Source organism: Charadrius vociferus, unplaced genomic scaffold, assembly GCF_000708025.1.
Source record: "Charadrius vociferus isolate BGI_N301 unplaced genomic scaffold, ASM70802v2 scaffold163, whole genome shotgun sequence".
In the NCBI taxonomy this organism is placed as follows: domain Eukaryota; kingdom Metazoa; phylum Chordata; class Aves; order Charadriiformes; family Charadriidae; genus Charadrius; species Charadrius vociferus.
This window is the reverse complement of record NW_009648332.1, coordinates 12,895,730-12,903,308: the sequence shown is the minus strand read 5'-3', so window position 1 is coordinate 12,903,308 and position 7,579 is coordinate 12,895,730.

Here is a 7,579-nt window from a genome sequence, read left to right as displayed (position 1 = left end):
GGGCGGAAGAGGCAGAGTGCCCTTGTGCGTGCGGTGGTGGCGTTTGTTCGCGACCCCGGGAGGGTCCGGCCCGGCCCGTCCTGCCGGAGCCGGCACCCGCCGACCCGGCTCTGAGAGGACAAGGTCCCCTCCCGCCCCCGTCTCTCGAGTCCAGTGTTTTGTAAGTCAAATCTGGTTTGTCTTAATGGAAAATAATCTTCGGGCAGCCCGTGAAAGTGTAAGGTGGGAAAGGATCTTAAGAAGTCGTTCAGAAAAAGGCTGGTTATTAAAAACTGGTTTAGATAAAAGCGTACTGAGACACAACTATAAAATAGCACCAAAGCATCACAAAGGGAGTGTTTGAAAATACTTTTGAGTATAGTCACATAACTTAATGCTAGCAATCAAGCAAATGAGAAGAAGACAATAGTCTCTAGTTTTAATAATTCCCATTATTTTAACGTCTCTCATCACGATTTTCAAACACTTCAGAAGAAAGGACCTTTGACATGGGCCAGCCATTAGAAAACTGATTTACAATGTGGCATCATTGGCAACAAATTAGTAATCTCAGCTTGAAAATGATCCTGGTCATTCAGTTAAGTAATTTACCTCACGATCCAAATAGAAAGTAATGTTTGGCTAAATTTGATAAAGTTAGAGGAAATCCTAGGGCATTATGACAAGAAGTGAATTCCAGAGAAAGGAAGTAACTGTAACAATCAACGCAAACTTGCTTACATGCCGGTCAGATTCCAGGAATTAAAACCAAAACAAAACCCAGGCAGTGCAAAGTTCCCATTGTACCTTTAATGCTGATAAGGAGAGGGCCTGAAAGCTATTGTGTGTATATGTTTGCTTTGCTTGAATATGTTTTACCTTTTTCAACTTTTATTGTCTCACGTATACATGGGTATAAGTGTTTGTGTATAAGAACTATATGGCAAGTTTGTTTCCATTTCTTAAAATGAGTTTTACTAGCATATAAAGGTCCCATGCGTCTCTCTTGTAATGCTCAACACTACATGGTCATATAAGGGCAGATTATGATTTCTTGTGATATCAGTGCACGATATGTGAAAAGACAGCAACATCAAAGATCACACACAGATGCAATTATTTCATTTCATAGCTTTCATTGGTGCTAAGCATCAGCAGTTCCTGTTGATGAAGTTCCACAAAAAGACAGAGATGCCAAACAACTGAGAGCAGCAGTGCCTGATCTTGAGGCAGAAGCACAACCTCAGGAGAGACGTACCCCAATAATCCCTTGGGAGAGTGGTATGTCCAGGCTGGAATTGACAGCAACCAGCACAGTCTAGCTCTTCCCAAACCAAAATACTGCTAGTTCTTCCCTGAAGCTTGTACCCTGTTGACATGGGAGCCTCACCTGCCAGACAGGAAAGTGCTGCTTTTTGTGGTATATTGATTGACAGCCTCCACACTCCACTTATTCCTTCAGAAAATGGTTAGATACCTGTCTTTTCTGGCATAAACTGGATGGAAGAGGAAGAAGGCTCCAGTCCTTTAAGCCCCCGTGGGTTAGAATGTTCTTGTAGGATTTGGAATACCTGCTTTTAATTGCTCTTTTCCTAAGGAGCCCTTAACATAACAGTACCACTTCTTAGGAAAATGCCTTAAGTAGATGTCACTTCCACCTTTAGCAGATGGGCTGTTTGGCATATGTGGGGCATTGGATGTGTTTTTTCAGTTCTCACTTTTAACATCCTTCCTCTTTTCATGAATGTTTAGGCAGCCAGAATGTGAGTGAGAGGGAGAAAATAACTCTTCGAACTAATGGTTACTACTGCTTCTAAGAGGAAGATGTGTTCTAGTGGATCTTTGTATATTCCATATAAAACTCTCGTTTGGATATTTTTTTTCCCTGTTTTATCCTACAATGTAAAAATAAATTCAGTTATTCTATCACAACATGGAATTCCATGCTTCCTGAGTTCCACAGTATTCTACTGCTCTTAAAACACTACTGAGTTACTCACTTTCTTGAAATTCTGTTCCTCCACACCCTGTAGGCCTGTAACGTAGGGTTCAGGACAAACTCTGGAAATTTTTTTGGCATCCTAGAAGGAACAGGCATTCAGGTGTTGACAGCTGAATCTTGGAGATTCCTGTTGTCATTTTAAGAGATTACTACGTGCAGGCTGTCTGCCCTGTCTTTATTGGAAGCTTCAATACCTGGTTCTTGTGGGAAATGTGGTCTGTCTCTACAGCTGCTATTCAGAGCCAGAAAACATTTTCAGGGATTTGGGTTCGGGATAAACTAATACATCTGGCTCAGGTAAGGAGAGCCATACCTAGTGTGTGGGCTTAGTTATAAGCTAGATACTGACTGAGGGAGCTCTGAAGGTATATTCAAAGAACGTATGCTGTGCAGAGGTACCCTAGCTCAGGCTGATAAAATCAGCTGCAAACAGCTGAGGAGTCAGCATGTTTACTTCTGCCATCTACACTGGAGGAACAGTATGTTCCTTCAAAAGTATAGGGTAGACAACAGGATTGCTCACTTGTAAAAGTACTGAAGTATAAGCCACAAAAGAAACTACAGAATTTTCTCAGGCTGTAAAAGAAATTGAGGCATGCCACGTCCTCTCATCTCTGACGATGAAGGAGGAGGTAAGCGACGAATGCACCAGCAGGTGTGGCGAACCCTGTACTTTGCCTACTGCCTGATCTTCAGCCTTGCTTATAACATGTCCAAAACCAAGAAATAACCTTTTACAGCATTGTACTGTTGGATATAAGCAGACCCTGGAGCATCCCTGCCTATGATCAGAAGTAGAATTTATATAGAGAACATTAGTACTGTCACTTGGCAATAATTTGAGTGAGGGCTTTGAGGATTTCTGCTTAAGATTTCCAGAAGTGGAAGACAAATAACACCAATAGTTAGAACTGCTGTAGTTCTAGCCCTTTATATCTCTCTCGATCATTACATTTGTCTATCTGAATCTTGATCATGTAGCTGTGAAGTTTTGCAGCAAAGTATTACATTTGAATACACTGTAAAATAGGGCAAGAAGACTAAGATCTGTAGGTTCAATAACTAGCTGCTGCTGCACGATTGCTGTTACTAACTCTGCATTAACTTTCCTTCTGTCAGGCTTATCTATGAAGAAATTAATCTTAAGATTTTATTTCTTGTCATTAGACTTTTCTTGAAAAGCTTGATGAAAATCAAAAGCATTGAAAGTGTACGGAATCTTGAGCATAAAAATTGTAGGTTTAGCACAGTTTAGTATGGTTCAGAATGGCTTGGTCAATACTGTCAATTTTTATTTTGTTTGTTGACCTTGCCATTAAGGTGTGCTTTAATTTTAAGGAATGTATGATTGTCCTAAAATATTTGAATTTTAAAGCAATCCTTTGAATACCACTTACCAATATCTACTGTATCCATTGAGAGCACTTCCAGTATTCTTTCCTTGATGCTAACAACTCTTGGACCATATCCTTAAACACTGACACCAAAAAAAACCCAAACCAACCAACCAAAATTCTATTAGTATAAAGATTTATCATATAATTAAGAAAATAAAATATTTTTATATAAAGAATAATAGTTTATAAGTTCATTGCTTTTAAGCTGACTCCCAGTACTGCTTTCTGACTTTATGGGAAGGTAATGTTTAAACCCAAGGCTTTGGAGTCAAAGATTTAACAAAGACAACCCAAAAATGCCTCCATAAGTCAGTTTATGTCACTGTGAAAACATGGTAAAATAAATAAAGGAATGTATTTTGGCAGTATGTGTAATCCCGGTAATGTAGTACCCATGTTGGAATTCATACATATTTAGTTCTATAATACATAGAGTTATTTGGGTCACATCTTGTGTCACTGTGTGTATATCCACCATTCCCGTTCCTACTCCTGATCCTGTAACCACAGCATATATTTGCATAAAACACATTTCATGAATATTTATGTATTTGTGTTGTCTTTTAATGCAGTTAAACAGCAGGAAATGAAGAGTTCTGGCAATGTGTTAGCAGTCACAACTCTGCAGAAGTCCAACTAATACTTTGAAGAATAGCAGCAATCCTGGAACCAGTTTTTCAAAAAAGACGTGCATGAAAATCTAAAGGTAAATATGATTTAACATTTATTAATGCAGTGAAAACACATAATAATAAAAGGAGTAGAACGTGTCATTTTAAATAAACATTATTAAATTTTACCTCTAATAGTCAAAGCTTGTTATACTAAAATACGTAAGAACGTTTGTTTGTGTGTGAGTCTATAGCTTCTGTGCCAACATTAACAACTGTGAGCTTAGCTTGATAATAACCAGGCAAAGATTATAAAATCAGTAGTGCCAGCTGTCTGGCCTGTGTACAATCAGGCTTTCATGAAAAATCTGGGGACTGGATTTGACAGAACCAGAAAGCAGCTGTTCTCAACAGCACACTTCCTCTCAGAAACTACAGCTATCCGAGTGAGAATTAATGCTCCTTTTCACGTTAGTGCACTCTTCCACTGATCCTTACAGCAGCTGTTGCTGTACTTCCCCAAAATGCTTAAACTGGAATTGTACTAGGACTGCAAGCAGCAATTGGCAAAACATTCAGTAGGCAGAAGTCCTGGAACGTCAGGGAACTGGAGTAGGTAAATCATGTATTATTTTTGTGATCTTTGTCCTTTCAGTATCATACTTCCTGGAGCCATAGTGGGTTAGTTTGATACCCAGGCAGGATATTAATTTGGTCCCACACCCCAGCTGTCTGTCTTAGAAGAAGCTGTCTATCTTATCCTTGGAGGAAGATTGTATGGAAAATTCTATAGGCGATAACTGGCCCCTATTGAAATAAAAATTAAAAATTGGGGGTTTCTTCCTTTTACTGTGCAATGATAGTTTAATGACTGGAGGTTTAATTGCAGCTGTACCACTTCCCTGCTGATGACTGTGAGAAAGTCACTTTATCACATGGTACTACAGTTTCTCCACATGTGGCAAAGGAATAATTAAACTTATCTTCTCTGTGGAACACTGTGAGGTCTGTGTGAGAAGCTGGAAACTGAAATTCTTTTAAGAGCATGGGAAGAACATATTGAGGAACAAAGTTTATATGGTTTTGACTAACTATTGCATCTTTTCTAGCTCGTCTGAACTGGCACACAGCAGTTGCGTCAGCGCCTGGGACACCAGCCCACATAGCTTTTGAACATACATACTGTTAGTGTAAACATAATCATTGAAATGAGTTGAACAGTCTTATCCTGTCATTTTGCACTTGCTTGTCAGGAAGCATGAAAGAGTAAATTTTGTCTGTCTTTTGCAGAGATGTTTGGACAAGTGGTGAATCCTGTGTCACTTGAACTGAGTTCTTCAGAGCTTTTACTATAGACAGAGCTCAGTAAACTGAAGCTCCTAATTCAAATAAATCTTCTTCGTGCTCCTATAGTAAGAGCCAGCGTTAAGTACGAAATTCAATATTCGACTATCCATATTCGATTGTACTTTTAAATATGCATTTATACTAAGGTCAGCGTATCCCAGAGAAAGATGCTTTGATCTAAATCGGTATTTGGAACATTTGGGAAAACTGAAATTGTTGTTCGAGCCCACTAGATGTCAGTGTCGCCACACAATACACTACTGCAGCGTCGCTCTCTAGGCAGGTAGGATCGGGTGTCTTCAGAGTAAAGGATGAGTTGTCTTGGATCATGGAGATTGGCTATGTAAGGTCTGTCATATTTTTATGTAGCTCTAGGAAATAGTTTCAGGAACAGTGCTGCAACCCGTTTATTCTGATTGCATGATATAGTTCCTACCAAACAATTTGTATGCAGCAGAAATACTTTAGGGAGTAAGAAGACACTTCAGAAGCAACCAAAGGAAATATTTCTGAATAAATGGACATTCAGTGACCTAAAAACTATTAGAGGGAACTGATATCAGCAAATAATTCTTTTATTTCTGACTCTCTTCTCCAAAGGAGTCTCTCTCCAAAACATGACAGCTATTCTGGCTTTGATATGAACTGAAATTATGACATCCGTTATTGCTTGGGGAAATGGAATTTTAGATCTGAAAACACATCCAATAGTAAGGTTCATTAAGAGATGGCATTATGCAGAAGTACAGAAACCTACAGAAAATGGGAAACGTAGATAAAGAAAAAGCAAAATTTGTTGGAAGTATAAATATAGGAAAGGTAGAGAAATTTAATTAAAATATTAAAAAGTTGGTGGTGTTGATATGTAAAAGCTAAGGTAGAACAAAGGGCAAAATTTGATGTTGCAGATATAAAGACAGAGAAGAAAACTTCAGATGATTATTCAACGTTTGCATAGTTTTGTTGGTGCTTGTAGAAAAACCATAGCATCATAAAACAGCCTAGGCTGGAAGGGACACCACAAGATCACCTGGTCCAACTTTTCATGGAAAAAGGAGCCTAGATGAGATTACCTAGCACCCTGTCCAGTTCCATCTTGAAAACCTCCAGGATCGGGACTCTACCATGTCCCTGGGGAGGTTGTTCCAGTGACTGATTGTTCTTACTGTAAAAAATTTCTTTCTTGTATCAAGATGAAGCCTCACCTAGTGCAAGTTGTACCTGTTGCCCCTTGTCTTCTCCCTGTGAAGAGAGAGCCTCTGTCCTCTTTGTAGCCGCCCTTTAAGTATCAGAATACTGTGATGAGGTCCCCACTGAGCATTCTCTTCTCCAAGGAGAAGAGACCTTACTCAGAAATTCTTATAATAGGGTCAAGCTTGTGAATTAAAGTACTCATGCTTGCTAGACATGATATATTTACTGGGTAATGCTAGTCTGTGAACAATAATTTGACTGTTTAATTTAACATTTTTTCATTGTTACTGTACATTTTCCCCAGGTTTTGGAAGGCAGAGGTAAAAAGTACATGGCCACGTAAGAATTCTGAAACATTCTTGTTTGAGCCAGTTGTTAATTTGCTAGTCAGCAATCTAAGAGTGATACAGATCACCTTTCTCTCTGTATCCCTCTCACTCCTTCTCCATTAGCAGCTTTTAAATTACCTCTTATTACATAAAGGTTTGTCCTAGCTACAAATTTATAGCTTTGTTTAGTGTCCACCTAGGAACATTTTCCATGTGCTCATTTGCATATACTCTGCAACTCTCCTTCGTGTAGACATACATACTTAAATATTTTTTTAAAAAATAAACAGCCTGGAGGTACATATTTTTGTTCTTGGCTCACAAAGCCTAACTGAAAACATGTGAAAGATACATAGGAAATCATTGCACTACTTGAAGATTTTTCTTTCCTACTTTGCCATACTTGATTGATATTTGGAGAATAAAAATACGGAAAGTATCATATTCCTTTGCCTTCTTTATTTAGGAAAAAAACACATGACATTGGAAATATCTTGCAGATAACAGAAGAGTTAAGTATTTTTATCATAGATACAAATATCAGTATACATATTATACTTTTATTTCTGAGTACGTGCTTTCATGTTTAACATTTAATTGGTGTACATGTATTTAAGACACACTTCTGAGAATCTGCATTATAAGCCTCTAAAAAAAGACAAATACACCTGTTTAAAATTAGTGCACTTATTTTTTGAATGTACAAATACATCTTTCCCT